Source organism: Mustela nigripes, chromosome 12 (assembly GCF_022355385.1).
Source record: "Mustela nigripes isolate SB6536 chromosome 12, MUSNIG.SB6536, whole genome shotgun sequence".
In the NCBI taxonomy this organism is placed as follows: domain Eukaryota; kingdom Metazoa; phylum Chordata; class Mammalia; order Carnivora; family Mustelidae; genus Mustela; species Mustela nigripes.
This window is the reverse complement of record NC_081568.1, coordinates 53,253,213-53,278,704: the sequence shown is the minus strand read 5'-3', so window position 1 is coordinate 53,278,704 and position 25,492 is coordinate 53,253,213. Positions and strand designations below refer to the sequence as shown.

General features: G+C 37.0%; 1 pseudogene; it reads left to right on the top strand.

The window, feature by feature from the left end:
- Positions 1–1,463: 1,463 nt before the first annotated feature.
- LOC132028985 (U6 spliceosomal RNA) lies at positions 1,464–1,563 on the top strand (annotated as a pseudogene).
- The last annotated feature ends 23,929 nt before the right edge of the window (positions 1,564–25,492 follow it).

The following is a 25,492-nucleotide window of genomic DNA, read 5'->3' as shown; positions in this document are numbered from 1 at the left end:
AGGCAGAGGGAGAGAGAGACGGGGAAGCAGGCTCTCAGCTGTGCAGAGAGACCAATGCGGGGCTCTACCCAGGACCCTGAGATCATGACCTGAGCCAAAGGCAGGGGTTTGACCCACTGAGCCACCCAGGCGCCCCCAGAGGTTTTTTTAATTGATGAAAATGTTAAAAGGCTATAGTTCACTTATATTTACTTTTAAAGATTATTCTATTAGAAAAATCTGCTCCATCCAATTAGGGCTTCAAAAATCCAACTACAATTATACAAAACTAGTTATTTTCACAAAATCAAAATCTGGTTTTATAGCCTAACAATTACAATACTTTACTCTTGGCTTCTGAGTATTAATATACATTTCATAAATTTCATACTAGTTTGGAAATACAATTCCAACCCATATATTTCATTTTTAGTAAGTATTTTGTATCAGGGGAAATCTTAAGTATAAGCACCTAACATTTCATAATACAGATTATGGGGGTTTTTTAAAGATTTTATTTATTCATTTGACAACAGATTATGTTTTAAATAGCGTAAGAATTCAATTTCCAGGGTTAAAACCATCATTTAATATAAAGTGAGTACAAACAAACCTCACAGTCTCTCACCACATTTCTGTATTTTATATAGACAGAAAAATGGTTATGCAGTGCAAAGATTCCCAAAGGTAAAATTCATCTCTCTTATAAATTTCCAGGTACTTAATATGTACTTTTTATATGAAATATTATGGGCTAGGGGATATAACGTATATTCAGTGGTATAATGTATTCTCTGCCCTCAAGGAGTTTATAATCTAACAGAGGAAATAAGGTTAACACAAAATAGTAAAATCAACAGGTGACAAGACAAAAATGAGTAATGTAATTAAGTGACCAAGGAGTAGTATTTATGAGTTTAGAGAAACACATGTTTGGGATGGTTTCTAGATGATGATGAGATGAAAGTTTATCATACTGTACCACAACTGTTTATTTACCTATCAGATTGATTCCCTGTAACAATGTTAAGCTCCTTGAAAGCAGAGATCCACTTATTATATGAGTTAAGCACAAAGCTCATGCCTGCAAAGGTATGAACTCAATACACAGATGGTAAATAATATATATAAAAAAAAAAAAGAACAAAACTTTAAAAATCTAGGCAAGGAGGATCTAAATACAAAAATAAGAAAATTCAATTTTTGGCAGAGCTAGTAGTATTAAGCAAAAGCATATGGGTGGAAAAGTAAGAATGATTCTGCAACCGTTGTTTAAGCCAACATACCCAGAGGGTAGATCATGAAGAAAAAGCAAAAGAGATTGAAATGGGATAGTTAGTACAACCTCAACTGAGACTGAAAAGTTAAGTCTAATTAGGAAACTGAAATAATGCACACATAACCCAAAGAAGACCTAAGCCAAGATATGGGTAGTGGAAAAGGAAACTACTTATAACCCAACATCCATTAGAAGGAAAAATTGTACTTGCTTCAGTAGTACACACTAAAATTAGAATGATACAGAGATTAGCATGACTGCTCAGCAAGGATGACATGCAAATTCATGAAACATTACATAGTTTATTTAAAAAAAAATTGCCAGCATATGTTGACCTTGTTAGAGAGAGACTAAGTGTGGAAAGTAAAGGTGACCAAGCCTTCAACTTTGGGTAACAGGAAACATAGTGGTGCATTTTCAACACAGGATGGGGGTTAATTTTGATTATTAATGAAATTATAAGTTGTTTTAATATTAAACTTGGATTTTTACCCATCTAACAATAAATTTCAAGGAGAAAGTATGAGATTTTCAGACAGACGATTGGAGAGATCCAGACTGGATATATTTCCTTTAAAAAAAACACTTAATCAGAGCTTTTGGCTGAATCCAGGAGAGCAAATCTGAGCTGTAGGAGATACCAGTTAATTTTTTTTTTAAGATTGTATTTATTTATTTGACAGAGAGAGAGAGACACAGCAAGAAAGGGAACACAAGCCCAATGGAAGAACACAAGAATGGGAGAGGGAGAAGCAGGCCTTCCCCCCCAAGCAGGGAGCCCAAGGCGGGGCTCGAACCTAGGACCCTGGGATCATGCCCTAAGCTGAAGGCAGGCGCTAAATGACTGAGTCACCCAGGCACCCAGATAACCGTTAATGTTGAAGGACACTGGAAAAACGAGGAAAAGACCAATGGAAAAAGACACTCAAGATAATGCAGCACCAAAGAGGCTAAAGAGCAATCTTAACTCAAGGGCTGATAATAATGGAGATACTACCAGAAGATTAAGGAGAAGGATTTGACCACCATGGAAGACACCAATTACCTTTGAGAATCTAAATCAGGTTCTCAATTTTAAAGGAGAACAAATGCTGAAAACTTTGACATAACTTACATAATATGTACATAGTACTACTTCAAGAAGTGTGGATATAAAAAAATTTTAATGCTTAGCAATAAGTTAGTGCGTGTGTGCGTGCGTGTGTGTGTGTGTGTGTAAAACCAGGAGGGGAAAGGAAGGGCAGGGGAGTGGGAACTGGTGCACATTTAAACACAAGAAAATATACTAATAATCAGAATCCAAGAATAAAATAATCAAGCTGGCAGACTGAATAATTAGTTGTTGACTTTTGTTCCACAGCCACATGTGGATAATGGTTATTATACGGGACAATGCATATATTTCCATAATCCCTGAAACTTTTAGTGGACAGCAATGCTTCATGCCACAGCCTTTTGAAAGTATGTAAATTAACTCCAAACATTTCTGAAATGTGCTTGAATTTAATGGAACAATGTATTCATCCTCTTTGGTCCTTCTTGAGGGCAAGCACAAGCACCTAATGCACGCACACATATAGCATTTTACTGAGAAAGTCATAAATCAAAAATAGAACTCAACTTGCACTGAACCATTAGTTGATTACGAATCCCCAGAAATAGTACATGACTGGTGAATGTCTTCTTTTTTAGTTGTGTTTCCTGACACATCAATTCATCAAGCATTTTCAATAAATACAATTCACAGATGGGTTCCACAGATGGGCAGACTGAGGCTTATCATGAGGAACAGTTAATGGGGAACAGCTATGAGGCATGTCAGTTGCTCCAGTGTTTCTCTCTCTGAGGATTCTCTTTCAACAGCCAGAGCTTAGTCAGCTCCCTTTCCATGTACAACCAGAGACAGAACTTCCTTTAACCTTTTTGACAGGTATCAAAATCTCACCCATGGGCTCTGTCAAACGCTAGCTAAGAAATCAACCATGGACCAGATACCTCCTATTACATGTGTACTATGTAGGTAGGTAGATATTTCATCTGAGACAATTATCCACTGTACTATTATGGCATAATAAATACCCAGTTTCATACTGCCTTTCTGCCAAGAAATGAAATGAAAACTGTTCAAAAAAGCATCTTCTCCAGTTCCCCTGTATTCACTATAAATGTCATTACTCATATTTATCTGTATACATTTAATACAGTTATATTCCTAAATGCATCCAGAGTGGACTCCAGCAAGTCTTAAAAACAGATGTGAATAACAGAAGGACACACATTTTGAAGGGATAGGAAAAACTAAGAATAATTCCAACCTTCTCTACTTTCACAGTGGAATACTGGATTTGTCACAAACCCATGTCCAATGACTCACATGATTATCCTCCTAAAATTCTCAAGTATATCCAAAGATTTCCCTTCCTTCATTCAACAAACTCATGAAATTCAACATACTCCAAGAAGTTTCTGTTTCAGTCAGTGGGTTTAGCAAATTGATATTCTTTGCCCCTCTCCCCTACTTCCTGTTATTTCCATTCAGATCACAGCTCAAATACCATCTCCACAATGAGATCTTGCTTGGTTATCCTCTGCCATCAACTGTCACTAAGTCAGTCACATCATCATATTTAATTTTCATCACAGCTTTTGCCACTAGGGGAAATTATCTTTATATAGGTTTCTAATATGTCTGTTTAATATATGTCTTCCCTAAATAGAATTTGAGCTTCATGACCAACACTTGTCTGTTTGGCTTAGTGAACTGTGACTGGTACATTAGACATTCAAACAACCATTGGATGAAATTCAATCAAGCCTCTAGACCTAAATTTCGGTGCATAGTAAATTCAGGAAATAGAGGTAAACATTAAATAGCACCAAGAGGAAACGGGCAAATCAAGAATCTGGGAGATGACACATAGTAAATGTCTTAAACTCTTCAGTAAGTCAATGTTGTGGAGAAAACAAAAGGGTGATTTTATTTTCTTAGGAATGATAATGAAATTGTGGTAACTTAGACAAATGTTCTTAGTCTTAAGAGATCCAGATTAAATTAAAATTTTTTGATATGTGCAACTTGAACTTTCAAATGGAATGGCAAAACAGGGTGTGTGTATGTGTGTGTGTGTGTGTGTGTGTGTGTGTGTGTGTGTGTAGGGAGAGCAAGAAAGAGGAAGTACAGATGGTAAATCTTGAAGGATCTTATATAGGTGCTTATTGTACTTGTCTTCTGACTTATTTGTAGGTTTTATTTTGAAAATTTTTGAAGTTGGGGAAAAAACATTTGATGAAAGGTAATAAATTTCTACTGATTCTAGTCTACCTAATACCAAATGCTCAGGACCTACTATTCCTCCAATTTATCATGATAAGAATACTTATTCATACTTATTTAATAATCTAAGGCATCTCTCTATTAACTACTATATGTCTGTTATATGTCCTTTATACAATTTGGCTCAAAGATAATCCTTTGAAAAGTAAAAGCCCAGATGTTGGAAATCATGCCAGTCAATTCATTTCCACTGCCCATACTAGAATGACAAGCAGAGAGATGATTAGCAAATTATATGGGGGAACAAATATATGCAGATCAGTTACCCATTCAGGTTAAGTCATGGAATCTGAGAATCTAGACAGAGATTTTTAAACCAGTCCCAGAAGAGCTGGCCATGAAAAGGAAAGTACTTAACCTATCAAATGAAGTTCAGTTCAGTTCCCAAATGCTTACACTGCAAATTCTGCCAAGCCTGCCTCAAACATCATGGTCACTAAAAGGGCATCCTGAGGGCCCAACATGACATACGCAAACTAATGAATTCCTCACTTCCTTTGACCTACCCAGGTTGCTCACTAGAAAATAAGCTGCAAGAAAAGAAGAGTTTGACTATTTGTTCATGCTTCTGTACTATCAGTGCCTAAAAGGAAAGTCTAGAATTTATTATATACCCAATAAATATTTGTTGAACGAACTAATTAATCAAATGCCAGCAGAACAACGGTTCTCCAACTTTTGCATATATCAAAATCATCTTGAGCACTTGCTGTAACACAGACTGCTAGGCTCCACTCCCAGAATTTCTGATTCAGTATTTCTAGAATGTGGCCCAGGAACATGCATTTCTTCGAGCTACCATGTAATGCTAATGCACCTGGCCTGGGGACCACATTTTAAGTTGCAGTGCTGTAAGAATTATCTCTTTCAACTTTGCCCCTTGCTTAAGATAGCTGCTACCTCAGAAGCAAACACAGTACTATGCAATCCTTTTGTATAAGATACCTAATGTACCTCATTGTTTATTTGACAAATAATCTTCTTACAGTATTACAGAAACATTTAAGCTTGAACTTAAAATTCAGACACTCTCCCATCAATCAGGCCAAATATTTACCATAGGTATTTTACGCCCTGCTAGGGGAAGCTAGAATTCCACATTAGCAGCTCAGCATACTACTCCTCCAGCTCATTATTGTGCATTTGGAAGAAGGCTGGGAAAATATACACTATCTCTTTGCAGCACAATTGCTCGGTGAAGCATGTCTGCCCCCAGAGAAATCAGGTGCCTCATGCACTGCAGAAATTTATGTTAAAGAAAGTCTGTTTATGAAAGGCGAATGTGTAACCCAAATTTATCTCCCAGTGACAACTTCAGAATCTGAAAATTTCCAACTTCTCCCCTTGTGAGTTACTTGAAATTGCTGTTTTTCAAGTCAAGAACACCTGTTTAGTGTTTTTCTCCTCGCCCTCCCTGGTAAATGGAGCCACTAGGAAAACAGCATCTGAAGGTTTTAATGAATAAGAAACACAAAGTATTGACAGATTTCAGCACATTACACAACCCTTACCCTGTCCCCCTAATGAGGTAGGATCAAAAAGGAAGAAAACAGTTGTGATATTGGGCTCTGGAGTTTGTTTTTAAACTGCTGCAAATGAGCTCAGATAGAGTACCATTCTACTGGGTACAGTCATAAGCAATTTGCACATTGCTGTGAAATAACATATACAGACATGACTATGGTAAGTGAACAACTAAAGATTTGATGTTCAGCATCAGGCACACTTCCAAATAACTTTCCATCTCAACTATACAACACTCCAGCAATCAAAATTCCACTTGCGCTTTTACCACTGGGTCAGATCTAACTACAAAGAAAAAAAAAATCAAAAAGTCTGAGCCACTTACTGAATCTTATTCTAATTCAATCGTTACTGAGGTCTTACTGTATAGGAATACAGATTCTGAGAACAGAAAAGGAAAATATTAATTACAGCTAGATGGGATCATGAATCATCTGATAAATGGTTATAAAGCACTTATTTTAAGCTCGTCATGGACCTAGGTACAAACATTTATTTAATGATGGCAGTCCCCATTTGTGGGTCTTGATCTAGTCATAAATACAAACAAACAGGTCAACGAATAAATGGATATGTAATTACAAGTCAAGAAAGGTACACCAATGGGATGCCTGGGTGGCTCAGTTTATCTTTTAACAATGAATATAGTAAATAAATAAATAAATCACAAATTTTCTCTCTTGGCTTCTTCCTTTTTAAAACCTAAATAATGGGGTACGTAGGCGGTTCAATCAGTTAAGCATCCAACTCTTGATTTCGCTCAGGTCATGATCTCCGGGTTGTGGGATTTGGCCCCAGGTAGGCTCCATGCTCAGCAGAGTCTGTTTGTCCCTCTCCCTCTGCTCCTCTCCCTGCTTTCTCTCTCTCTCTCTCTCTCTCAAATAAATAAATTCAAAAAATCTTTTTAAGAAAGTTATTTACACTTCTTATCTAATTTTTAAAATAAAAAGATCAGTATGGCTTTCTTATTTGACCCATATGGACACAAATCATGAAAGAAACCTTGACAGAGAGGATCAATCTTGCCCTCACTTGCAGTGCTTATATAAGCTGCCCTAAGATGCTATGGATATGGGTAATTTAAATTAGTAGAATTCTTATAATACTTTATAATAAGAAGAGGACTCAAGGAACATTTTATATACCACTCAGTTGTTCATTATCTCAAGGGAAAGTATTTAAACAAGTTACAGAGTTATCAAATTAAAGATAAATTATATTTTTTTTTTCAGAGAAATTTATTCCAGATTTCCAGGCATCTTTTATGATGACAACAGATCTAAAATGTCATACATACATGCTTTATCTGTTCCTTCAAGGCAAATGTAAATATTTTTATAACTAAGAAAGAACCTTTAGGCACCTGGGTGGCACAGTTGTTTAAGCATTCAGCTCTTGTTTTGGCTCAGGTCGTGATCTCAGGGTTGTGAGATGGAGCCCTGCAATGGGGTCTGGGCTCAGCACGGACTCTCTTTCCGTCTCCTTCTTCCCCTTCCCCAATTCTCACCTCCTCTCTCTCAAATAAATAAATACATAATTTTTTTTTAATTTTAAAGAAAGTAACTTCTTTTAGGAGAGAAAAATGATATGGAGAGAACGTTTAGAATATCACTGTTTGGGAATATTCACATTTTTAAATTTTCTGTTATCAAATACATAAGTATGTCATGTATTTAAACAAATATATATCAACACATTTAAATTTGGAAATTGAATTTTCTTATTTGTATATGAATCTTCTAAATGAGTTTCAAATGGTTTATAGACATTTGTTAATAATACAAAAATGCCTGAGATTAATTTACAAGATTAATTAATCTGCAAGAAAAACCGATTAATGTTAAAGAAGGTAAAAACATACCTGTCAAATTTCAGTAAAAAACACTTTCAGACAACTAAGGGAGAAGACTGAAAAATAAATATGACAGTGCAGGAAACAATATAATCTCTCTTACACATATATTATGAAGCAAACTTTTTTAGTTGTAACATCTATAACAAGTATCAAAATAATCTGAATGTAGTCTGAGATACTGAATATTAAATCAAAGTGTTAAACCAGGGGCTCCTGGATGGCTCAGTCAGTTAAATGTCTACCTTTGGCTTGGGTCATGATCCCAGGGTCCCAGGAGTGAGCCCCATGCAGGACTCCCTCTCAGGAGGGAGTCTGCTTCTCCCTCTCTCTCTGCCCCTTCCCCTGCTTGTGTTTTTTCTGTCTCTGTCTCCAATAAATAAATAAAATCTTTTTTTTAAGTGTTAAAAAAGTGTTAAACCAAAATGTTCATAAACTAATGATACATGATTTCACTACATTTCTATCATAGATAATACAACTTTCACTGAAAAATAGAAAATTTGTACCATAAACAGTATTTTACAATATCCTGAAATCTTGTTTATTTCATCTTTTTTTTTTAATTTTTTTTATTTATTTGACAGAGTGAGAGATGACAAGCAGGCAGAGAGGCAGGCAGAAAGAGAGGAGGAAGCAGGCTCCTTGCTGAGCAGAGAGCCTGATTTGGGGCTCGATCCCAGGACCCTGAGATCATGACCCGAGCCGAAGGCAGCGGCTTAACCCACTGAGCCACCCAGGCGCCCCTTATTTCATCTTTTGCACATAATTTTAAATGCTTTTATTTTCTTATAAGTACATAAAATATTAGTACAATAGCATATGAACAAAAATAAATAAAAACATATTAATGTGTACACAAATTTGTACTGATAGGTTGCATAATTAAAACAACATGCCTTACTGAAAAGGCTGCCAATGAAACTTTTTGAAGAGAGATACAAATACTCTACACCAGACTCTACGGAAATTAGTATGCTAACAAAGATTAGAGATGAGAAACTAGTGGTAGAAAAAAAAAAAAAAGTCAAAGACTATTGCAACAACAATCCTAATAAATGGGCCTGAAATAAAAGAGTTACATTGTGACCATAAAGGGAAAAATGGGTACTATAGCTATTGTGATAGTCAGAAAAATACCCACCAAACAAATATCTATAGCTCAATTTCCAGTACCTGTGAATATATTATATTAAATGACCAGAGCAAATTAACATGGCAGAGGAATTAAAGTTGCTAACCAAAAAAAAAAAAAAAAAAAAAAAAAAGTTGTTAGCCATATGACTTTAAAATAAAGAACTTAATATGGATTATCTTTGTGGCCCCAATATAATCATAGCAGTTTTTAAATGTGGAAGAGGAAGAAGAGTCTGTGGCAATACGATACAATGTGAGAAAAACATAACATGCACTGCTGGCTCTGAAGATGGAAGGGGCTGTGAATCAAGAAATGCAGGAAGCCTTTCTCTAGGAGATGGAAAAGCAAGACAATGAATTTACCTTTAGAGCCTCAAGAAGGAATGCAAAATGCAGCACTGCGAACATCGTGATTTTATCCCAGTGAGACCAATTTCAGACCACTGCCTCTAGAACCATAATAAATATGTGTTGTTTTAAGCCACCAAGTCCATAGTAATTTGTTACAGCGATAACAGGAAACTAATAAACGTATTACAGAAGAAACATAATGCATAGTAATTAGAAGAAAAACCAAAAAGTTGAAGATGAGTCGGATGTTTAAAGTTCAGGAGACTCCAAGGGTGAAGTTTATCATTAAAAAAATCAAAGATAAAAGGAGAAAAAAAAAAAACAGAGATAGGGAATAACCTAAAAGTACTCTTATAAAGCCATCTAGGATTCTAGTTTTATATTTCATCCTTAATACATACAAATGATTTATAACAAGGAAACCATCCCCCAATTCAGTGAAATTTTCATTAACCAATGTCATATTAAGCTTTTATAATTAGACATTTAATTACTGAAATTGGGAAAGATGTAAAATAAAGAAAGCATCTGCTTGACCAGCAATTAAATGTTACCCTATATAGAAACCTATCCTAAATACAATCTCAGTATCAAGAAAAAGAAAACAATACTAATATCTTGTCATTGTTCTTGTCTTTGGCTTTTTCCTCCTGCCTTTAACGTGTTGTATTCCTATACATAACAAGATACTTTTGCACCTAAATTTAATGCACTCACATCACAATATTGCTTTGGAATAGGAACAAGAAATTATTTAGAAGGTTGAAATGGGTTAATCTAATAAATGTACAAACAAATGTCTCTTTTCTGCTTTTTATGTCATGCCTCCTGAGCTACTCATTGAACTGCTTGATTGACTGGAAGATGAGCCAAGAATGGATGCTAATAGAACCCAAAAAGCAAGTGCAATTTTGAATTAGACAACAGGGCAACACACAGAGTTTTAGATGCTGACAGAGAACTTGCTGTTGAATGCATAAAGCCTTAAGGAAAGAACTAAACAGAACAGTTACCTGCTATAGAACTCTCCATTTTATTTTTTGGCTGGAAAATTTGGGTAGTGTTCAACTCAACAATTTTCTCCATATGCAAGTAGTTCAGCAAGATGCTACAAGAGCATTTCAAAGTATATACTCTCTGACCTTGTAATCCCATTTCTAGTACTTTATACTGAAGAACCCGGGGTGGGGGTAGGGCAGTGTGTCAGAATAATCTCTACAAATGCTCATTCAATTTGGTCTTTCTATATTCCCACCACCTTTCCCAAGTTTCAAGTAATGGCCAGGCTGTTGTTTGCTTCTTTACCTCGTGTATTTTTCAGGGTAAAAAGCAAAAGAAGCCCAAGTTCTTTCTATGGATGATAGACTCACAGAAGACATAATTTTAAGTTTTAAGAAGGGAAAGAGAATACAAAATTAAAGGACAAAGAAGTAAGAGAAGTCTTCTCATACCAAAGTAAGAAGTGAGTACTGTAAGTCTTTGTACACTACATACGCATCTCAGTTTTTATTTACCGAAGGAACTCAGACTGGATTTTTAACTCAGCTCTGCCACTGACATGATGAGTCATCTTAGTTAAACCCTGTTCGAGGTGCTGGAAATAAAGGCTGTGATCAAGACAAACAAGCCCTATCCCCATGGAAGACAAAACAAAATAAGTAACTCATACTCTGGCAATAAGGTTACCCAAAACCAGAAGAAAAATTAGTCAAAATAAAATTTTTCTTTAAATCCTCAACAATGACACAGATGATGTAACTATTAGACTAATACATTAAATCAGCTAATGTAACTACGTTCAAGTATTTATAGGAAAAAACAAGCAAAATGAGAAACAGATGATATGAAATCTAAATGGAACTTCTAAACATGAAAAATACAGTATCTGAAATGAAAAATTCCCTGGGAAGTCTAATAGCAGACATCATTTTGCAAAAGAAAAGATCAGAGAACCTGAAAACATAGCAATAAAATGTGTCAAAACAAAGCACAAAAAGGGGGAAAAAAACACACACACACACACAACCACCACCAAAAAACAAACCAAAAAACCCGAGCCACAGTAAATGCAGGAAAATAACAAGCAGAAGAACAGCAACAGAGATAGAAAAAGCATTTGAAGAATAATGGCCCAATTTTTCAAATATTGTGAAAACTTTCAACCCACAAATCCAAAAAGATCAACCAAATTCAAGCAGGATAAATACAAAGAATACCCCATCAATATATATAATAATTGAATTGTTTTTTTTTAAAAAATGATTAAAAAATCTTAAAAGCAGCCAGACACAGAAAAATAAGGAGATATATACATAGGAGAAAAAAATTAATAAATATAAAAGACTTCTCATCAGAAACTACGCAAGCAGAAAGACAATGGAATGACAACTTCAGAGAAAAATAATATCACCATTTGGCAAATCCTTAATAATAGATGTAGGCAATGATTATCTAAGTTGCTAACATCACAAAAGACAAACAACTTGTATTATCTGTCTCCTGACAAAAGTACACAAACCACCTAATATGTATTATTGCCAAAAAATAAAATAAGAACCTGAATCAGATCAAACCTCTAAATGCAAAATAAGTTTATAAGAAATACAAGGGACAGAGGAGCATATTAAATGAAACTTACAATCAGCAAAATCCAGAATGAAGAAAATCCTACAAAACAATACATTTCCTTATCTGAATAACTTCAAGAAAATAGAGACTTAAAAGACATATCAACCAAATGTATGGATTTTATTTATATTCTGATTTTAACAGATTAACTATAATCAAAAATTTGCACTAACTAAATATTTAATGATATTAAAGAATCAGAGATCAACACCAAAATATCCATGGTATATGCAATATACAGGATATATAAGTATAAATTAAACTACAGTGGCCATTAGTTGACATTTGCTGCACCTAGATGGAACAGTACATAAGAATTCATTGTTCTCTACTTTTACAAATTTGCAGAATAAAAAAATTAAGAAAATGAAATAAAAGAAATGCAATGTTTTCCATATATCTCAGCTTTTGGAATAAAACTGATACTCTCTATAGCTACAGAAATGATATAGTGTCATAGAGCTGAAATGGGATGAGGATAAGAATATAAAAAATGTACGCAGTATGACTGAAATTTAATTTTTAATTATATAGAACTATTTACATATGCCTATAAATGAGAGGGAGGAGAGAGAGAGAGAGAGAGAGGAAAAAAGAATGTCAAAATGTTAGTTGTAATTATTTCCAAGCAGCAGAACTGATTTATTCCATTAAAATTTTGTTTTCCAAATTTTCTTTGTAACTTATTACCATAATTAAAGTATAGATTTGAAAGAGATCAAAACAAATATATCCAAAATCAAAGTCATATTAAGAATTTGATTGAAAGTACTGTCTGCCCTTTAACTTTGGAGTTCATGAATAAAGGGATAATATAGAAACAGTCACAACTACCTGTGTATCTGCTATGTCTTCTCCATGCAGGTTTAGTCCCTTCTGTCTTCTGAAAACACACTGCACGTCTCTTTTTTTAGTGCTTCTCATTATAATTATTAAGTGCCCCTTTTCTTCTCTTGTTTAAATGTGGGACCTTAGAGACCACAGACCACATTTTACTCTTACTCATCTTTGTTATCTCAGCACAGACACACAGAAGATGTTCTGATGTTCTGTGATGAATGAGTTTCTACTGTGCTTTATTCAAAATAATAGCATGAAATTAACAGAAACATGAGAAAACAGCAAAAAAAAGGGGACCCCTGTTATACCACGAGATCCTTTGATGAGATCTACTAACCAATTTTTATTCATTTAAATAAATAATATTAAGTTTCAATCTTGTGCTAGGTAGTTGGAGAAATAAAAAAAAATCCAATTATCTTCTCTCACAGATATTAAAATCACATAAGGGAAAAGAGAGAATCATAAGTAACAGCACTGACAAGAGAAGAGATGCATGAATGGTACCAAGAGTCCATCATAGAAAAGGAGAGAAAATTTACATCCTATAGGGAATACCAGGGAAAGTTCTGTGGAGAAAATAGTACTGATACTGTCTATAAAAAGATAGTTGGGAAAAATATATATATGGATAAAGAATAGCATGATTAAAAGAGAGAAATATATGTATACTTCAACATACCAGTAAAAATGAAAAAGGCAGAACTTGGATGAAACTGAGATGCTTCTGATTACTATATTTAGTAATTAAAAGCCAACAACTGGCCAGTTACTATCTCTTCCAGAAAATGTTTATTAAAAGATCTTGGGCATCGGGCACCTTCCTGGGCATCAGTTCACCACCATTATGGTCCGACTTCTCCTCATCTTTCCACCTCAAATATTTCTTTCCCCAACCACACATGTCATGTCTTAGCCCTCTACCTTCTTCCTTCCTCACTATCACCCTTTCCTCATCTCCCTTTCATCCCTATCCAACTTACCTAATAAAACTCCACTTAGAAGTCACGTTTTTCAAGTAAATTAGTATTTCCTGCTACCTGAGATGCTCTGGATGGGTACCACCCCCCCCTGCAACCACCACCCTCATCATAACGAGCACTAGTAGGACCACCAGCACCACCACTTTCAGTATGTATCACAATTAGATACTAATTAAGAACAGCATTCCCTTCTGATATCAATAATTAATGCCTGATGTATCCATAATATATCAACTAAAAGTCAATGATAAGTTGACAGTTGAGAGAACAATGTTATTAACAGCAAATGTGTTTGTTAAGAAAATTTGGTACATGGAGTCTTAAATGGTATCTTATCAGCTCAACTTGCTGTGATGACAGCAAAAAATGTAGAGGCGAACACTGTACTATGTGAGGTGTCTTTATTCCCTCCCTTATTTCTTCTATTTGTAGAAATGTGTAGGGGAGGGAAGGCATCCGTAAACATCCTATCAAGACTAAAAGTTTTTCTTTCAGAACTCCCACCCATAACAAATCTCAACAGACTTGGAAACAATTTTCTCCAGGCCAATCAGGTCATTGGTACTCAGTTTCTCTTTACAGAGAAGTATCCTAAATGGCATTTTATGCTTTACTTCACAAAAGGAGCCAGCATATCTGCCTCATTTTCTCCAAACTACTTACATCTCAGCTAGTGTCAGATTATTTCCTGGTCTCATGCTTGGCTACCTCTATGTTGTTGACTTAATAAATCAAACTTACCTGCATGTCCCCACATATGGCCATGAAAGAGAATCTGATTTTTTTTTTTAATAAGCACACACTCACCAATCACTTAGACTCTTTTGCACTTCTAGAGCTAAGTAGACATTCCCATTACCTCCCAATGTCTCCTATTAGTTCTCTCTGGTTTTATTAAAACCCTTTCTCTTTCATTAAAATAAAAAGCCTCTGAAAAACTACAGTTACAGATTTTCTGCAACCCACAATTTATGGCTGCTACTTGCAACCTTCAAAAGCTTTTAAAAATAGTATTGGCTCTATTATTCTATATTATGGTAATTGTAGTAAAGATTTAAGAGGCACTTTAAGACTTTTTAGCTCTACAGTATATTTCTGTTCCAATTTCTTGCTTAGGCATTTGGGAAAGAAGGCTTATTTAAAAGCTTTACCCTCTGCCCTCTGATATACAGCTTCCCTCTTAACTACAGTAACTAGACCTCACCACACAATTAGGGAAGCAAGGTCTCCAATTAGAGCTCAGCATAACGTGGGGCAAAGCACATCTTTCCAGAAGCCCATTCCATTTATATGCACCTGACAATAATCAAAATTTTTCTCTTGTACTACGTACCTTTGACCCCTTTGTTATGCTTCACATCCCCTTGTTAACTCCCTACCCCTCCTTTGCTCCCATAGGAAATCAGTGAAGATAATCACAAGATTAAATAACTCCAATGCCACTGCTAAAATGTTCAAAGCCATTAATATAACAAACGCCCAAGTGGCCACAGGGATTTATGTAGTATTGAAATTAAACTGACCTCACACTATCTTCGACATAGATCTGTTCTTTCTAGTTAACCTGTGTTTTTCTCTTGTTACCTAGTCTAGAATGGTTACAATTCAAAACAACCAAGGAAACAGCTAATGGAATTTCCACAACTGTGAGCATGCACAAAAATCTCAACCTGAAGGTTGCCCTGGCATCATTCTTTGTATTCAATGCACCAAAGGACATGAGCATTTTAAACATAATTCCCTCCATACACCACATTACTAAAGCATTTTTCTTGGGCACACACCATATGGAAGAACCATACATTGCCTGCTCCTTCCCGCCCCTCCTTTAGGACTTCAGTAGCATCTGGACAGCACAAATCTCTAACAGTCCCCAACTCTGCAAAGGATAGAACCAAGTCCCAGACTTTCCTTGTTCTGACAAGAACCCTCCTACTGCAGAGCCACAATCTTTTATTGTGTCAACAGTTATCAGCTGGGGAGCTTTTCATATGAACTTCCTCATGGAGTACATTTCCCCCAACTGCCAGCTTTCTTCCAAAGCAAAGGATAGCTCTATTCTATACCCACAGTAAATAATCTTAAGTGTTTCCGCTTTGTTTTGCCTTGTTCCAAGTTTCCATGTAAATTTCAGAATAGTGAAACACACAGTGATTTCTATACACTGGTATTTTATGATTTTAATTTGCTCAAAAGCTCTGAATTACATTATATTTTCCCATTTGGTGCATGGGATTTTTACAGTTAACAGATGTTCACTTAATAGAGCCTCCTAGTGAGCAAATCAGTTTTTTCCCTCCGGTATTCATGTAACTTTCTAGTCCTGTAGTAGCTGTTGCTGGTGCCTGCCAAGTTATCTGGCAGTAGAAGCTCAAATCAAAAAGTGCAGCAGCTCTTTAGAAATTTGTGTTCTCATTTCTTCAGTCCCACTCATTCTAACATAATTATTCCTCATTAACACCATGAGAGAAAGTCCTCAGGGCAAAACATGGGCATGACACCCGAAAGGTTTCACTTGCAGATGCAAAAATGTTCTGCACCCACATAAATAGATTTCTTAGCCTATGGCCACTGCAAATACCAAAATTTTTAATTCATCCAAGATAATACAGGCAGAGTTTTTCAAACAACAATCCTAGGCCAGTCTCTCAACTTGTGAGTTGTTCAGAGTTTTTTACTAGAATACGTCTCAGGACATTAAAATAAGTCAAAACACCAAAGTAAGATTTTCTTATCCCAGGAATCCAAACATGTCTGCTTATCCAAGAATCTCCCCAATCCATGGAAGATATGTCCTAAGACCCCTATTGAATGCCCCAAATAGTACAGGCCACTATAAATATTTTCCTATACATATATACTTATCATAAAGTTTAATTTATAAATTAAGGAACAATAAGAGATTAACAATAGTAACAGAACAATTATAATAATGTACTGTAATAAAAGTTATGTGAAGATAGCCCCTCACTTCCTCAAAACATCTTATTCTACTGTACTCACCCTTCTTGTGATATAAGATGACAAAATGCCCACAAGATGAAATGAAGTGAGGTGAATGATGTGAGCATTGTGACATAGCATTAGACTACTACTGAACTTGTGACAATACATCAGAAGGAGGATCATCTACTTCCAGACCAGACTACAGTGGACCATGGATAACTGAAACCACAGAAAGAGAAACCACAGATGAGGAGGAACAACTACAGTATTTTACTTAACCAGAAAGGTTCTGTGAGTATCTGCAAAGGCTATTATCATGAGTCACCTTCAGGTTGCAAACACAACCTAAAGGTCTGAATATCCAATGATCCACCAAGACTCCCATTTGATTCAGGATACAAAGAATGATCTCTCTTGAGAATCCTTCTGAAATGTCAAATTATCCAATAAGTAGCAGAAGTACAGGACAAGTTTCTTCACAAAGAAATGAAAGAACTCAACTTGCTGGAAATCCTCATGGTCATTTCTTGCTAGCACTCTGAAGCTTAGGGCTTGCAACCAGCAAAGCATAAGGAAAGGGTATGAGAAGAACTGGGAATGTTATCACATCTTATTCCTTGTCTCCTGATTGATGATTTTTGAACATCTGCAATGGGCTTGCTCCTCCTTGGCTCCTGTCAAGAGCCGTATGGCCTTCTAATGTGGTATTTTTCAATGCCCTTATCTAGAATGTTTATACCCCAACCAACTTCCAAGTTCAGCTGTGCCTCTGGGTTGGTCATCCTTCAGGACTCAGACAAACTGTCCCTCCTTCATAAAGTTCTCCCTGAGCTTTACCATTTATCCTCATCTGACTATCTTTTTGTTGCTGAGAAATCCTTTACTTTGCAGATGTCTTACTAAAGAGGTAAGTAAGCTAAGGCCTTAGGACTTAAAGTCACCTAATCTCTCACAGATGGCTAAACCCAAAGACAGAAATTAAAGCTGGTGTCCAGGCTCTCACCTAAAGCACTTTCTACTATCTCAGTTATAAATCTCCTTTGTCTTTTCTTTTATTTTTTTACCTTCCTTACTAGCCTGTATCCCTAAGCATTTTGAGGCTTACTAAGTAAGCATCTCTTATATGCTAGGTGCTTTAAATTCATTCTTTACTTACTCCTAGAAATGTTAAAAAGTGGATTTCTTAGGCACAGTCTAGTCAGAAAAACAGAAATCACTCTAGGTATTTCAAACCAAGTGTATTTGACATAGAAAATCAGTTGCAAAGGTGCTAAAGAGTTGCAAAGTCTAACAGGGAGGTTAAGGCTACCAAGAATTTAGCCAAAAAAGGAAGAAGCTATTCCCTTAGGGCCAGAGGGACAAAGAAGAAGGCATGTCTCTAGAATCCACAGGTCAACACCTGTGATGGAAGCTGAAGCCATAAGTGACTTGCTGGGGTAAATGGAGCCCTGGAAGAAAAGCAGCAGCTGCCACAGGGACTCTAAGAAGCAGAGAGAGGTAGAAACACCCACTTCTCCCTTCCTCCAAACCTCTGCTCTCCCACCAGTGCTTCCCATGGGCAAACCCCAGACCAAGCCAACTAACAAGGGAGCTTGCAGAAGTCAGTTCTCACTATGATTCTGGGCAGAGCAGTGGAAGGCTGAAGAATGCCTCTGAGAGCAAACGCAAATATCTGGCACAGTCAGATATTAAGTCAATGAAGTGACTTAACTTCAGGAGACTTAGGCTGGCAACTAAGGATACTTCTCCAACGTTAGATATCTAATAAGCAATGGATTCTATATTCCAACTTTAACACTGTGCAACTGATGCCAATGCCCATAAACCTCTGAATGTTCTGCCTTCACCCTCTCACCACACCCTTGGGTGTGAGTACTACGAATACTTCATAGTACATATACACCCACATGTGAATACTATGAATTCACACATGAATTCCTACTAGGTGCTTAATGTGCAACCAATGAGTTAGATGTAATGTTAAATAAGCAGTTTGGTTCTGTTCATATGTGAAGGTCTCCCTATGTGAATTTCCAGAGGTTACTGATTCTGCTTAGGTTTAGAAAAATTCCCACTATTTCCCACTTGTTGAAAAGAGAGATGCTATTACGAACTCAAATCATGAACTTTCACTGAAAATACTTTTAGAGCCAGTCATGAGTGACTCATGTTTTAAAAAATAAATAATACGGTTGTATGAGCAACTTTACAATTAGAATGAGCTGTATACAAGCCTCTGCTTTACCACCCACAGGCTGAGTGACTGGGCAGGTGAATTTCCCTCTCTGAATATCAGCTTCTCAATAAGTAAAAGGAAAATAATAAAATCTACCATGCATGGTTATTAAGAGAACCAAATCAGATCAGTTATATAAAAGAGATACTATCATGCCTACCCAGTTCAAACACTCACTAAAGATTAGGAAAGATAGTAATAATACATATACAGAAAAACATTCCCCAGGAAGGAATCCAGCTTCACACAAACAGACTAAAGAGAAAAGCCTCTCTTGAGTACTCCTGCAAAAACTCATGGTTCTATGGTGATTAAAGAGTAAGCTGGCAATAAGCCAGCAACACTGGTCATCAGCAAATCCTGGGGTCTGTACTACTACTGTGGGAGCACTTAAATGGTATTTTTGACTCTTAATTGGCAACAAGTTAGTAACCCAAGAATTATACAGAATTCATTTATCTGCATCCAGCTAATCAATATTCACTCAGCATGCTTCAGCTACTAGCATCTCAGAGGAATAAAATAAATTGTCAGTCAGCAGCAGCACAATTTTGTTGTGATGGTGGTGGTATTTTTTTTTCTTTTGCTAAATTATTCACCTTCTCGAAAAGCAATTTGATAAATGTTTATTTCTTCATAATACATTCTAACAACTGCTGATTTGTGACCCTCACTGTGGAATGAATTTAAATTGGGAAGGAGATGAGGACTCGGTGAATATGCCAAGATAGAACCACAGACAAGCCCAGGAGCTGTTTCTTTCTTGCTCTCAGAGAGCCTGCTGGCTGCCCTTGCCACGAGGGCACTGACTGAACTTAAGAGAGTAGAAAGTGAGAAGTAGTACACACAAACACAAACAAGCATATACTGGGAGCTTGGCAGAATATTCTGTGGTACAGCCCAAGGGAGCAGCCCCAAAGCCAGGCTGAACAGGGAGTCTGGGATGTGCTGTAGAGCAGTCTAGGTGACAAAGAGACAGGAGAAAGACAGGGAAAGCAGAATTCTGAGTATTTTCTGACCAGAAGATTATATCTAAATAACAATAGAACATATATAAGATTACTGTCTTCTCGCTGTCTCTGCTGAATAATCTCCACTGTCCCTTCCACTACTTTTTAGATGCTCTCTCCGTTTGAGAAAAAGAAATGTTTCTTGCAGGCAGCTGGGTAGAAAGGTGGTATACCCAAGGGGCTCTTCTCCTAGTGCTTCCCTACCATTGTGATACTCTTGATGGCAAATGACTGAAGGTTTTCACAGTCTTTTCTCCAAACATTTAAGAGGATTTAAATCAAGAAGAACTGAAGCTCAGTGTGCCAGGAGCAGCAGGGCAGGGCATTATTTTCCTTCACGCAGGAAAAATACAGAAGTTAACACATGCTGCTTGGCACTTGTCCCTGCTATATAATCATGCGATAGAAATTCCCTCTCAGTGAAGGCCCACCACACACCTTGACTTTTGTCCTGCCAACAGCATGAGGCAGATTGCTCAGATTTAGCTTGGTTGGGACTACAAATTTCTTTATCACTCACTCACATTTCCCATTTTCAAATTCTCCAACCAAAAATTCTGGGAAACGACCCACACCAAATACTATAACGCAGCTGCTTCTGAGCATTAGGACTGTTTTTTCCCCAACTACCATGTTTTACATACATAACTTTTAAAATACCATAGAATTTATTTCTAAGTGAGGCAGGTTTCTAAGTTTTTGTATTCACAGTCACTATGTTTTAGTGTCAATCTCTGAGCATTTGGTGTGGTGACCCACCCTTTAGATTAAGGATACCTACAGAGGTCAAAAAAATCAATAATGAGTGAAGCGAGCCAGGTCAGGGAGTATAAAGCAATGGTGAAGAGTGTAGAAAACTTAAGAGCTCAGACACATAGGGGCATCCATAGGGGCAACTGCTACTTTGCTCCAGAAAATACCTTCATAGGGAAATGAAGTCTTAGCGTTGTCAGTTTTTCTAATTTTTTTTTTTTTTAAGAGAGAGAGAGAGAGAGGAGGAAGCAGGCACCCTGCCTAGCAGAGAGCCCGATGCGGGACTCGATCCTACGACCCTGAGATCATGACCTGAGCTGAAGGCAGAGTCTTAACCCACTGAGCCACCCAGGCAGCCCCTAATTTATTTTTTTAAAGATTTTATTTATTTATTTGACAGAGAGAGATCACAAGTAGGCAGAGAGGCAGGCAGAGAGAGAGAGGAGGAAGCAGGCTCCCTGCTGAGCAGAGAGCCCGATGCAGGACTCAATCCCAAGACCCTGAGATCATGACCCGAGCCAAAGGCAGCGGCTTAACCCACTGAGCCACCCAGGCACCCAGGCAGCCCCTAATTTTGACAAAGAAATGCCAAATTCTAATTCTTTAAGAAAAGCTAGAAATTTGCATTTTATATAAAATTAATTTGCAAGAAATTCAATAAAAATAAAACAAACACAGTGTATGCCAACACGTAAAGCCGTAGTGTATGATGTCGAACCAGTATTAACCCCTTCCAAAATTCAAACACTTTGTATTAGGCTGTACTGGGCTTCAGTAGGAAAGTAAACCAAATGCCTCGTGGCTTAACACAACAGAAGATTATTTCATGCTCATGTAACTGTTCATGGCAAATCCAAATCATGGGTGGGGACTGAGGATATGCGGAGAGTCAAGAGAGGTCACATATAATACAATCATTCAGAAAGCCAAGGTGCATGGCTCTGCATCTTCAGTACGTAACTTCAAGGTCACCCTGACAGTAACTCCATCCTAGTCAAGTATTAGTTTCTTTTTACTGTTCCTTGTACATGAAGGCAAGGGGGAACAGAGGTGAAAGATGGGAACAAAAGAGAAAACCTGACTTTCTTCTAACATAACCTATTCTATTAAGGACCTAAGGATTTTATTCTAGGAGAATTTACATAAAAGTTGGCATCTTTTATCAGTGTTCTGTTTTGTTTTGTTTTTTTTAAGTGACAGATCAAAGACTGTATGATATTTTAAAGTTTGCTAAACATACATACACTATTCTCCACTTTCAGGTGGAAAAAAAGAAAGTTAACAGTGACTGGCAAAAATGGGTATTATTTCATGAACATCAGAGAACGTTAGAGCTGAAAGCATACTTAAAGATTTATCCCAGTCTCCTCAATTTCAAGACAAATGTTTGTCAGTGACCATACAACTCATTTAAGGCAGACATACAATTTAGAAAAATCCCAAATCACTATTCCTTTACTACTTTATATATTATCCAAACTACAATGTAAATCACTTTACCACCTAGCTTAAAGGATTGATATTGTAAAATGGTCCATTTTTTCATAGACTTCAAAAGCCAAAAGTAAAATAAAAGGGCAGGGGGAATGTGATGGACATGTGTCACTTTTCTGCCTTCCCAAAATACCTTTTCTCTCTTCTGACAACAGCACTCTGATTTTCCTTTGAGAAACTACCTGTCCCCCATTCTAAATGTTGTATGACTCCATCCCCTCTCCCAGCTCCAGGAAAAAGCAGATGTCCCAGCAGACCTCGCCAATCAAGGCATTCCTACTGTGGCCACAAAGTCTGATTCAGGGATAAACACGTGTTCCAAGAAGGCAAAAAGACCAGTTCAGGAACTTCTGTTAGATTGCTTGGGAAGAAAAACAAGATTTCTGCTGGATTTGAAGATTAACAAGAGAATGTGAGCCAGGAGCTAATGGGCCTATAGAGTAGAAAAAGCCCGCCTAATCATGAAGCCAATAAAGAGGAAAACAGAATTACCTGATGGTAAGAAAGTCCTTCTAACATCATTCGAAGCTTTGGCTTAGTTGTCCATAACAGAAATCTACGCCACCACTCCCGGCTTTTTTTTTCCTTACTTAAGTCAATTTGGGCTGAGTGATAAAAAGTCTTGCTTACAGAAAAAAAGTATTACAGGGAAATCAAATATCATACCCAATGGTGAAAAGTCAAAACTGACAACTTATTTACTGTTTGCGAATGAAGCTCTTTTTTGGGGAGGCAGACAGACAGATACAAAAGATAAATAACAGTCACAGTGGTAGTACACAGTAAATGTTAGTTCTGTCAGATGCTGCCCCCAAAACTTTGTATCTATTAAATCATTTAAACTTCACAAGCCTGTGAGGTAGGCATTATCATCACTTCTATTTCACTGAGACAGAGGATTTCAGGTCTATAGAGGTAATCTGCCCAAAGTCATAAAATTAAGAAGTGGTTGAGCTAGGAATCAAATCTTCATTCTATAAAATTCAAAGATGTAGTACTCATTCTTGTTGTCATACTACCTTGAAAAACATTTCATCACTGGGGATGGTGGTCCAAGAAAGGGGCAAGAGAGTTCTCTAAGATGTTACTGGGAATACAACTCGTTGTTATCAAACTTAGTCTAAAAGGTAAGTGTTCCTCACTGAGCATTATACCTAGTCTGTTGGCCTGTATACACCTCTGGGCAAATGCAGCCTTGTTTCAGAACTGATAACCATAGTCATCCTCTCAGCCCAGTGCTTCTGTACGGTGCAACAACTATACAACCTGAAACAGCAGCCCTGAAGAAAGCCCAAGTTAAACAAACTGCTCAAAATCAAGAGATGTGTTAAGCAATAGAGATAGAACCACAATCACAGTCTCCAAATGTCCAAAACAGAAAAAGGGACAATTCAATCTTTTCCTGGGTCCTTTTCCTTACCAGAGGGTTGCTCACAAACTCACAGTATCATAAATACCTGCACCACGTTTTACCCATCAACTGTGTTAAAGAACAGAATTCAATGGAGTAAATTTCAAACATCTTACTGGCTTCATTCAGCAATTCATGAATCAGGCAGCATCAAATTTAGCAGACAGAAAGGAGCTCTGAAAAGCTGTACAAGGTGAGAGATTTTTATAGATGAAGGTGACATGGAACAAGGAAGTTATACTGGACATTTGTGCTGGGGTACTTTCTTATATGGAGCAAAGGGAAGTCTTGGAACAGGGTCAGGTAACTTGAACTGACCAAGCAAGTGTTCACTGATTAACCTAGGCCTTCCTTTCCCAGGAGAGCAGAGCACAGAAATGTAGCTAAATTGTGGTTTGCTGGCATAGGATTTAGCATACCCAAATCTGTCTTGGGCCTAATCTGAATACTTTAACATCTGCACAGAATAAAGGCAGCAACTAGTGACGGACAGACCTGGGTTTTAATCCTAGCTGTTTCTTTTGCTATTTGTCTGGCTTTGAGCAGGATGGATAAATTTCTAAGCATCAGTCTGCTCATCTATAAAGTAGGAATAGATATCTAGCCCAGCAGGTGGTTGACACATTGACTGCCACATAGCAAGTACCAAACAAATGAGAGGTCTTTCTTTCCCACTTCTGCCCACACCCCAGGATGTCTGCTTAGCTAGACTTCCAGAACAAGGCATATATTTTGGAAGCAGCTATCAATGAAGGTTTCAAGACACCCTGTTCTGATTAATGAGGAGTGTGCAAAGCTCAGTGGCGCTGTGGCTAAGGTGTTTTTATATACCAAAAGCATTCCTCCCTTTGGTCATTTATATTTTAGAAGGCCCAGATCAGGGCGCCTGGGTGGCTCAGTGGGTTAAGCCGCTGCCTTTGGCTCAGGTCGGGATTGAGGCCCGCGTCGGGCTCTCTGCTCAGCAGGGAGCCTGCTCCTCCTCTCTCTCTGCCTGCCTCTCTGCCTGCTTGTGATCTCTCTCTCTCTCTGTCAAATAAATAAATAAAATCTTTAAAAAAAAAAAAAAAAGAAGGCCCAGATCAGACATTCCACACCTAGTCTGTTCCCACAAAACAGAGTTAACACAGAAGTGAAAAGTGAGAATATCAGTGCTAACTGCCAGAGATGATGGCAATGATTAGTGAGAGGAGAGAAAAAGCACTTTGTCAGCTGACAGTAGAGGGCAACTGGAGGACAAATGGGAATAACCAAAAATACTGTTAAAACATCCAGATAAAGTAATAAAGAAATTCAATAATCTGGTTAAATGCTATTAGTTTGTACTTTAGTAGAAAAAAATATCTTCCCAAATCTTTTGTTCACTCCAACAAAAAAAATGAAAGCAAATGTAACTCTTTCTTCAGAAAAAAATGTAAGTATTCACTATTTTTCTTTTTAGCATCTACTTTTTGTACTTTTTGTGATGCTACATATAACCCAAACTTGTCCCCTATGAAGCTTACACTTAGATGGTAAAAGAAGACAAAAAGAGAGATGAATAACTATGAGAAAAATATGTTTACTTATCAGACAGTAAATTCAGAGACTATTAACTTTACAAGATAAAAAATCCTCTCAGATCTCCACACCTCCTGCACTTCATATCTATATCTAAACACCAAATCCCATCTTCTCCCCCTTCTGTAGTTCTCTTCAACTCATTCCTTCCATCACCACTGCCTCTCCCCTGGGTGGG